The following is a 10,992-nucleotide window of genomic DNA, read 5'->3' as shown; positions in this document are numbered from 1 at the left end:
CATGCATGGCCGGGTCGGGTCCTTCAAAGTGGGTCTAGGGCAACCCTGCTTCCCCTGTTAAATCCCCTTCTCTTACTCCCCCGGGCAGGCAGCCCCCGCGGGCTCCCCTCTCCCTTTCTCTATCCTTCCATTTAACCTCTTTTCCTTGTTTCTCTCTTTGTTCTTTCTTTTCTCCCCTAAACTCTCCTATTCAATATCTCCCTCTCTGCGCTCCCTATTCTCTTCCCCTCTCTTTGTCCTTCGAGTCTCCCTCTGCAACTTCCCCTCATCTTTTCCGCTGTTTTCTTGCAACATAATTCCAGACCTCCACTGCTGCCGTGAAGCACCAGCAGATCAGCTCCATCACTCCAGTTGCTCGGCTAGCCACCATCTTCAGTAGAGCAGCCTCCAGAGCACCACTCCAGCCAGGCTTAGGACCACAGCACCAGCCTTCTTCTCCAGCCTCCGAACTCCAATAGCTGCAACTCCATTCTCGGTCTTCCACAGCAGAGAACAGCAGCCATCCATCCTCCACTCCCGCACCAAACAGAAGCAACCCGAGAGCAACACACCAGCCCGTGAACCTCTACATCTCTCTATCCCTCTCTCTCTATCTCTCTCTCTCTTTCATATATTTTTTTTTTTTTATTATTAGTTATTCTCTTCTTCTCCCTCTCTTTCTTTTATCTTGTTTTTTTTATTTGTTATTAAATTGGATATTGATACAAATTTAGTTTTTTTTTGTATTTAATTTTATTGAAGTTATTTATTTAATTAAATTAAGTTTGGTTTGGTTCTAAAATAAAATAAAAGGAAAAAAAATGTTTTTGTTTTTAAGAAATTAGAATAGTTGTTCTTTTCATTTAATTATTTCTATTCATAATTTTGTTAAAGGTTTGGTTTTTATTATATGCGTATGTGTTTGATTGAGTTTCCATTTGTGCATGTTTTAGTTATGTGTTTAAAGTTACCATCTTTAGTTAACGCGTGTTTTGATACTTTCTGATTAGACGTAGGGTTTCCATTTTTTCAGCTATTGCAAGGATGTGTGACTAAGTTCGGTAACTCGGGTTGTGGGTCAATGACGTTTGTTATCCATGGTTTGCTAATTCTCCTATGATAGTATTGCTAAACTTTTATTTGGTTAAAACCAAAAATTGAAGGTATCGTTGATAAATCGCTAGCTCTTATTTCTTATTTTGTTGTTGACGTTAGGCACATCAAAATTTTGATTTAATCTAGGATTTTCATCAACTAATTTTTATATGAAATTTGGTTGATGCTTAATGAGAGTTTTTATTTTCTTCCGTTTGGATGTGAAAAATTTACTCGAGCTTTAGTAAAAAAACTTCATCTTATTAATGTCTTGATTGGATTAACAATAAGAGGAGTAAGGCTTAGAAAATTAGTAAACTGTGGAAGCAAACATACATTGAACCCGTAACCTGAGTGTTTGGTAAATTATTTTAGTTAATCTGTTTAGTTTTATTGCGTTAGTAGGTTTATATTTTTTTGGAAATTCAATAAAAGTTCAGTCACATCTTAGCATTTTTCTCAAATACCTCCCATTTTGTTTACTGTTTTTAAAATCATAAAAGACCAAAAAGATTTTCAAACCCCGTTTTACAGTAACACGATTGTACTAAACTTTCATAAATACTTTGATACTCAATGGTCCCTATGGAATACGATCCTGGACTCATCATTGATACAACTTGAAACTTCTGCACTTGGAAGCACAACTCAGAACGAGTCAAGTTTTTGGCGCAGTTGCCGGGGACTAATTGGTGTCATCGAAGTGTTTCTCAGATTTTAGAGAGGGTGTTTATAAAGCTGTGAACGTCTTCACAGCCTGGGTGATATCTACTTCCTCTCCTTTGACATGTTTGCTTTTATTTTTGTTTTATTGCGTTTATACTAAGTTTGTATGTCTGGTTGGGCTAGAGATAACACATTTAGACTGGTTAGGACAGACTCATCCGTCTCATCATCGAGTGCACCTGTTTCACTTGAATCATCATCTGACACTCATAGCAGAGAATTAACATCATGATAGGGAGAACCATAATAGGACCCTCAGAGAATACTTGCAACCTATTAGGACCAGCATCTCATCCTGCATTATTCTACCTTTAAATGCAAATGCTTTTAATTTTAAACCTGGGATGATTCCATTGTTACCTCATTTTCACGGCATTGAATCTGAAAACTCATATTTGCATATCAAAGAGTTTGAAGAAGTGTGTTCCACATTCATGGATAGAACATGCACAGAAGAAGTAATAAGACTGAAATTGTTTCCATTTTCTTTAAAAGACAAGGCAAAAACCTAGTTCAATTCCTTAAGACCAAGATCCATTGGGACTTGGCAAGAAATGCAAACTAAGTTTTTAAAGAATTTTTTTCCCATGCAAAGAACTAATGCTTTGAAAAGACAAATCATGAATTTTTTCCAGAAGGATATGGAAACATTTTATCAGTGTTAGGAACGTTTCAAATACCTCTTAAATGCATGTCCTCACCATGGGTATGAGAATTGGAGGGTCATCAGTTTTTTCTATGAGGGATTGCAACCAAAGATGAGGCAATTTGTAGAAACAATGTGCAATGGTGAGTTTTTCAATAAAGGGCCTAAAGAAGCTTTTGACTATTTTGATTATTTGGCTGAAAATGCCCAATCTTAGGATGTCTCTAATGTGTATGATAGATCTGAAAAGAAAAAATGCATTAGTGCGGGTGGTAAGTATCAATTGAAAGAAGTTGATGATTTGAATGCTAGGCTTGCATTGATGTCCAAAAGGTTAGATTCCATTAAACTTGAGAAAGTAAATGAAATGCATGTTTTCCCTTCATCTTTTGAAAAATGCAGCATATGTGAGGATCCAGGGCATGTGACTAATGCATGTCCAACTATTCTTGCTTTTAAGGAAGTTTTGCTTCATCAATCTAGCCCCATATATATGATTTATGAGATTTCTTATGAACCTTATTCCGATACTTACAATGCAGGTTGGAGAAGTCATCCAAATTTTAGCTGGAAAAATCATCAAGTGAGGCCATCTCCGTAGGGACAAAGTCAATACATTCCTTATGCAGCAGCTGGCCAAGGCTCGGGACCCTCTTACGTTGCAAATCAACTTCCTCCAATGCAGGGAAGGGAAATGGAAGATCCCATACAGCAGCTAATTGTTAGCTTGCAACAGTTCATGGCAAGTCAAAATGTGATAAACTCTCAAACTTCTTAAGCCATCAACGAGATTAGCACCGATTTGACTAGGTTGAACACATTATTGAATGCTTTGGAGATAGATGAATCCCAATTTCAGGCCCAGCCAGATACTCAAGTGCAGATTGCAATCGTGAAACCGTCATCCTCTATTGAAGCAAATGTCAATGATTGCAATGCCGAAGCAAATCTCAGCAGTGGTAAGGTGACTAGTGCACCAGATAAAGAAGTTAAGCAGAATGGTGAGAGTTTAACTTTCAAGAAACTAGGTACAAATTTTAATGTTGATGCTTCTGAAGAACCAAAGGTAACTGTTCTGAAAACTTTTCCTCAAAGACTAGTTCTTAAAGAAGTATATTTCCTGGAAACTATACTAGATAAGGATCCTTTCTTGTTAAAACAAAAAAGACAATTTGAAAATGTGTTGTCTGATATTGTGGAGAGCATTGATTTATTTAAAGATCACTTCTGTGTAGATAACAAAACTGACTTATTGTGGCGACTCAAATTTGGAGACTCGCCAGTTCAATTTATAAATCTGCACCCACCAGACGAAATTCCTCCCAAGCCTCCTCCGGGCACACTGTGATGTTTTTCTTTTCTCTGTTTTCATTCAGTTTCATTCAGTCTTATTTTTAGTTTATTGATAGGTACATTTTCCTTTAGTTCAGTTTTCCTTTTCCATTGTTTATCCACCCAGGTACGCCCTACTTTTCCTATGCATAGTTTTTCTATTTCCCCTATACTTTCACGTTGAGGACAATGTTCCATTTTAGTTGGGGGGGGGGGTGAGCATTAGAATGTGACACTGTGCACGTATACGTACTGGGTTTTATATTAAAACAAAAAAGAAAAAAAGAAAAACACAAAAAAAAACAAAAAAAAACAAAAAAGAAATCATCAAGAAATTTCAAAAAAAAAAAGAAAGAAAGGAAGAGTAGTGAGGAATTACACTGTGTTATGTCATGCTTAACACTGACTTATACCCGTCACATACTTGTGTATACCTTAAGAATTACACACTTGAGTCATTTATGCGTAGTTTCTCTTTATATGACTTCGTAACTCCATGAAGAATTGATTGGTAGTAAACTCGTGTTAATCTGGCTATATAATTTCTTGTATTTATACAGTATCTCACGAGGTTGAATAAACACATTCACGTGATTCACTGCACTTAGGGTTTCCTGTGAGCACTAAGAGAATACTCGTGGCGACTATGACACCTTGTGAGATATCCTTAAGTTAGTTATCGTCCTTTTGAGCGTTAACATCAAATTATAGTTCATGGAACTCAATTCTTTTTTTTCTCGATGATTCCTTGTACACTAGTCTCTGTTTTTGATTTTCTAGCCTAGAGGTGACACCTAGTGGGGAGATAGAAACCTAGGTCTTGTAGCCTACTCAAGATGTGAAGGCTGACCCACCCCTAGAGATAAACTTAGTTCATGGACCACTATTCGAGCTCAATTCCCATTGATTGTTTGAAGATTACAAAAGAAGTGTTAAGATTGTCATAACTGATCAAGAAAAGACGGAAAATGAAGAATGAGCAGAAGAAAGACTAAGCAATAAACATGCGCATGAAATGAAATGCTAATGTCGGCTCCATATAAATATCAAGAAAAGTCAAGGACACGACACATATTTTCCACTTATGAAGATTCTTCAACCGGTTAAAGCCTCAGATGTACTCACGACAAGTTTGTGAATAAGTTAATCTAGGGTGGTCTCGGTTGGATATGGCGAGTAGGTGAGAAGATGTTAGGGTGAAAGACCCGACACCTCATAGATAGGCTAGATCCTTTCCAGACTAGTCCACTCCGTATATTTAGCGTTTGTTCCTTTTAATATGTGGCGACACTCCTCCTCACATATGACGAGTGAACCCATTTTCTTCGAGTGTTCTTGAGGGTATACCAGTTAGGCTGAGTCAAAGTGATCGTTCTGTAGGTGTCCATTGGCATCCTAGGTGTACTGAGTCACACACATCACACATACCTCCAGAGTTTACCTGCTTATACTCAGACTTATATGACTGCATTAACTTTGAATTGTGTCGCTTCATGTGAGTATACTGTTCTTAAATGACATATAATCGATGAAACTTGCATGAGTGACGTGCTTTGGAGAATGTGCATTGAATATGAATGAACCAGTGTGAAATTTAGTTATGTTCTTGTATGCCCACGACTTTTGATTTTCAGGCAAGGTCCAGTTGAGAGCCGTGGAGGAGATATGATAGCAGGGGGGATGGCGATAGGGAGGAGGAGATCGAGCAGTACAGGGTAGACATATGCCCCCTCCTTGTCCCAGATGTTTGAGAAGACACCCAAGAGAGTGCTGAGCGAGGGAGGTTGTCTACTATCAGTCCCACTAGCCTGGGCATATCGTGACAAACTATCAGGCTCCGCCAGCGGTAGCGGCTGCTCCTCGACCATACAAAGGAGGCTATCAGGCACCTTGAGGTGGACATTAGAGGAATACTAGTTCGGCACGAGTTTATGCACTAACGCCGAGAGATGCTGAGGCGATGCGAGATGTGGTGACAGATACTGTTTCAATACTGTCATTTAAAACTACTGTCTTGTTTAATTATGGGGCGACTCATTCCTTTATCGCCTAAGAATATGTGAAATTGTGTGGGTTTGAACCTCAGCAGTTGGATATTAGTCTGTCTGTTGCCACGTCAACTGGGCCTGTAGGGATATGCAGAAAGGTACTCAGGGACTGTCCAGTGGGTATTTAGGGGAGGTCCTTATCAACTAATATGGTGGTTTTAGACATGCATGGATTTGAAATAATCTTGGGCATGGACTGACTAGCTGCCCACTATGCTAGCATTGATTGCCATAAGAGAGAGGTAGTATTCAGACCTCCAGAGGGACAGGAGTATAGATTCGTGGGATCACTTGTACGCATCCTACCTCAGTTACTATCTGCTATTCAGGCACGTAGATTGCTATTAGAAGGCTGTCAGGGATATTTAGCCTGTGTGAAGGCAGTATCAAAAGGGGAGCTGAGGGTGGAAGATATACTAGTGGTGAGGGATTTTCCTGATGTATTCCCTGAAGATTTTTCGGGACTACCTCCTGATCGTGAGGTAGTGTTTGTTATTGATTTGGTTCCAGGGACAGCGTTGATTTCGAAGGCGCCGTATAAAATGGCACCGACAGAGCTGAAAGAATTGAAAGAACAGTTGTAGGAACTGTTAGATAAGGGGTTTATTCCGTCCAGTGTGTCACCCTGGGGGGCACCGGTTTTATTTGCGAGGAAGAATGATGGGTCGATGAGGTTGTGCATTGACTACAAAGAAATAAACAAAGTAACTATCAAGAATAAATAACCGCTTTTGCGTATTGATGATTTGTTTGACCAATTACAGGGGACACAGATCTTTTCGAAGATAGACTTACGCTTTAGGTACGATCAGGTAAAAGTTAGGGTGGAAGATGTTCCGAAGACGGCATTTAGAACACAGTATGGAAATTATGAATTTCTGGTTATGTCGTTCGGTTTGACGAATGCTTCTGCAGTGTTTATGGATTTGATGAACAGGGTCTTTCACCAATATTTGGATCAGTTTGTGGTAGTATTTATTGATGATATGGTGGTGTATTCGAGGAGCCCAGTGGAGCATGAAGAAAATCTTAGGATAATGCTTCAGGTGCTAAGAGAAAAGAAGTTGTACGTGAAACTTAAGAAGTACAAGTTCTGGTTGGAACAGATTACCTTCCTTGGACATGTAAAGATTATTTTTCCTTTTATTTTCAATTCCATTGAATCCTATGCCTTCTTTACTTAAAGACATTCTTTGTGAACCAATCATTTTGTCAAAATTTTCTTTTCCTTTAGTGAAATTGTAAATGATTTTGGTTTGATTCTCAATTTCTTTCTTAAGATCATAAATTTCTGAATTTTTTACACTTTTGCCCTTTTCTTGATTTTGAGATATTTTTGTGATTTTATTCTCTAATTCAGAGATATATTAATCTTTCTCATTTTCTATAGAGGATTGGGATCTCAAGTCTTCTAATTCCTTCGTCAACTTTTCATTCTTACTCTCTAATTTCTTGATTTTCAATTCTTTTTCTTTTCCAGCATGGTTTTTAGACTCTAATTTATTCGTCACAGCTTCATTATTACTTTTTAATTTCTTGATTTTCAAATATTTTTCCTTTTCAGCAAGATTTTTAGCTTCTAACTCTTTTATCACTCCTTCATTCTTATTTTTCAATGATGTGTATCGTTTAGTCACATTAACTAACATCTTATGCACCTTGAACAAATCATTTTGAAGTTCTTCATAAGAAGGCATGCTTTCATCATTGGATTCTTTTGCTGAATCATCACAAGAACTATTTAAGGATTTGGATGAGGAGTTTTCCTCATCGTCTCAAGTCATATAACAAGCAACCTCTTGGTCACTTGATTCATTATTGGAACTACTTGTACTCATATTGTTCCAAGTAGTGGCTTTCATTGCCTTTTTCTTTTTCTTTTTAGAATTTTTCTTAAGTAGTGGATATTCCGGTTTTATGTGTCCATCTTTCTTACAATTATAACATGTGGGGATTTTATTCTTTGATTTCTTTGTATTGGTTTCTTCTTCATTTGATTCCGAGTTTTGGATTCTTCTTTTGAATTTATTCTTTCTTCTAAGAATTTTTGCTAGCTTCTTGGATATATAGGCTAATTAATTTTCATCCATCTCTTATTCACTGTAACTAGAGTTTTCCTTTGATGTTTTAAAAGTTATAGATTCTTGAGCTTTAGTTTTTCCACTTCTTTCATTCATTGTCATTTTATATGTGAGAAGAGAACCTATGAGTTCACTAAGGAGGTGTTTTTTAAATTTCTTCCTTTAGTTATTGCAGTGACTTTTGCTTCCCATATAGGTGGCAACCCTCTAAGTATTTTTCGAATCATTTCATAGGTGGTGCATGTTTTTCCTAATGCTTTTAGGAAGTTTATTATATATGTGAACCTAGTGTACATACTAGTGATGGATTCTTCTAGGTTCATCCTAAAAGCTTCATACTCGCAAGTGAGCATATCGATTCGATTGTCCCTTACATTAGTAGTATTTTCATAGGTTGCTTCTAATTTATCCCAAATTTCTTTGGCTGATTTACATGTCATGACCTTATTAAATTCATTTATATCTAGAGCACAATACAAAGCATTCATAGCACTAGAATTTATTTGTAGCATCTTATGATCGTGGTCGGTCCATTATTTTTCTTCTTTGGGTATTTCTTTGCCATCTACGATCTTAGTAGGAATTAAGTCACCATGTGTGACAACCTTCCAAACTTTCCGGTTTGTAGATAGATTCTTATGCGTTGTTTCAAAAATGTGTAGTTTAAACCACAAAAGATAGGAGACCTAGTTGAGGATTGTCCCTCTCCAAAGGGATCAACGCCTAAGTGTGCCATCTAGATCTTTATATAACTACTTGTTAGGATTTGTTATAAACCCGCTCTGATACCAATTGAAAACCAAGGTGTAGTCCCAAGAGGAGAGGTGAATTGGGTTAAAAAATTTTCTTTTAATTCCTTTTAAAAATTCTTAACCTCTTTTGCTTCTTTTAATGAATTCTTGACTTCTTGTTGATTTATTCAATACACAACAAATACTTAAGTCTTTATACAATTCACAACCACACAATTTTTAATCAATCAAGTAATCAATCAATCAACCAAACCAATCAATTATCCAATTAACCACTTATATCCAAACCAAGATATAAGATTTAGCTTATTACAAGAATTCAACTTTTGTTTGTTTGCAGCCTTGTATATATGATTTTGATTCAACCTTTTAAAGTAAATATTGATAATGCAAGTTTGCTGATATAAAACCCTGTATTAATGATTTTGCTTTCTCAAAATGAAGTGCAATATAAAATCCAATACTCTTTCCAAAAGTTTAGACTTTAAATAAACTTTCAGTTAAAGAGTCATTGGGTGTTTCAACAATCAACGTACTTCCTTACGGTTTCCGCAAAGTATGGATCAACCAATGTACTCCCTTTTGGTTTTCGCAAGTCCAAAAACAATTTAAACTTTAGTTTATTAAATTTCCAAACTTTGTAGTATTTATAATTAAGAATTTAAAATATCCACGCAGTTTATATGTATGCTGAAAATTAAAGAAAGTAAGGAAAAGAGAGTGACACTGGGTTTTTACGAGGTTCGGCTTATCCCTAGCCTACGTCCTCGCCTTTGGCAAACCACCAAAGGATTCACTAAACCAGTTCCTTTTTGGGTGGAACAAAATCCTTACACACTCCTTCAGTAGGCTAGAGTCTGCTTCTCTAAGTGATACCCCTCACTTAGTCAGTCCTTCAATAGGCTAGAACCCGCCTTTCAAAGCGATGCTCCACGCTTGGTTAACGATCCAAATACCTTGAATCATCCAAGAGCTACAAGAAATATGAAGTAAACGTTGTGTACAAGAACACTCTCAAACAGAGCATATTAGTACAAATTCAGCACTATGTACTTCAAGAATTTAAATATCAATATGAAATAGAAATGAAGCTCAAGTAAAGAGATCACCAAGGGTTCTTTAGTGATTAAGAAAACTTAGTATTAGAATCGTAAGCTTGTAATTCAGCAGCAATTCAGAAGATATCTCCCAGATGGAGTATGAGCAATAGAGAACTTTGAGAGAAATTGGGAGTTTGATTTCAAGAATGTTGTGTGATTGTTTTGGTTATTAATTTATTGGGTTTAAGGTAGTATTTATAGACTTTTTAGGATTAGTTTCCTTGTTCTTTAAGTTAGTTGGAGTGTCCACCAAGTTTTTATAACGTTCACATTTGAAAAACTAATTTCTAGAATTTTCCCGTTGAAGTTTAAAAATTCAAATCCCGCGGAGTCAGTCAGCTGGACAGGCGACTAGGTAGTTCATTTCTCAGAGTTTGTCAGCTGAATAGGCGGCTAAGGTCTTTCTATCTTCCAGAAATAAGTTCCATTAATTTTTCAGTCGACTGGCTCAATCACGTTCAAAATGATCAGTCGGCTGGACATGTTAGTCAGCTAACTAATCTTAGTTCAAACTGTCAGTCGGCTGGGCAATTATTCATTTTTGGTGTTTTGTCAGTTAGTTGGCCAATCTTAGTATATTCTAGTTAGTCGGCTAACCAGTCTATTTTCTAAAAAAAAAAAAACTTTCATATTTATTTTTAAACATTTTGTTATTTGAAAGACTTAAATGTGACTTGTCAAAAACATTTTCCAAGATTTTAAAATCTGGTCTCTAAGTCCATATTCAACCCTAGAAGAGTTTCAAAAATATTTCAAAATATATTTAAAATATGAAGCACTTACATAAAGACTTCTAAAATTTTGAACATTTTCGGCGCTTGAGTCTTCATGCTTGTTTTTTGAGCACTCTCTCTTTGCTTTTCTTTGGCTATTTTGCTTTGCTTTTCTTTGGCTCTCTTGTCTTCAAGCTTTAAGCTTTTAGCACATTCTCTCATATTCTTCAAGCTTTAAAATATCATATTGAAATCCATGCTTTAAGCTTCATATGATCATCCTTCTTTGAAGTATAAGCTTGCAATGGATCCTTTTGCATACTTGACCTTGCTTTCTTATGGTTGTGTCCTGAAATGTAATTATGTTAACTTTGGTGTATTCTCAAGAGGGGGGTGAATTGGATATTTAAAAATTTATCTCCTAGGTCAAATTAACCAGCAACAGTTTTACACAAACCTAGGGTCTTTCTATATAATCGTAAACCCAATCAACACATGTACTACATATTGTGAATCAAGC

Source organism: Malania oleifera, chromosome 11 (genome assembly GCF_029873635.1).
Source record: "Malania oleifera isolate guangnan ecotype guangnan chromosome 11, ASM2987363v1, whole genome shotgun sequence".
Lineage (NCBI taxonomy): Eukaryota > Viridiplantae > Streptophyta > Magnoliopsida > Santalales > Ximeniaceae > Malania > Malania oleifera.
The sequence above is the reverse complement of the archived record's forward strand: the minus strand, read 5'-3'. Positions refer to the sequence as shown.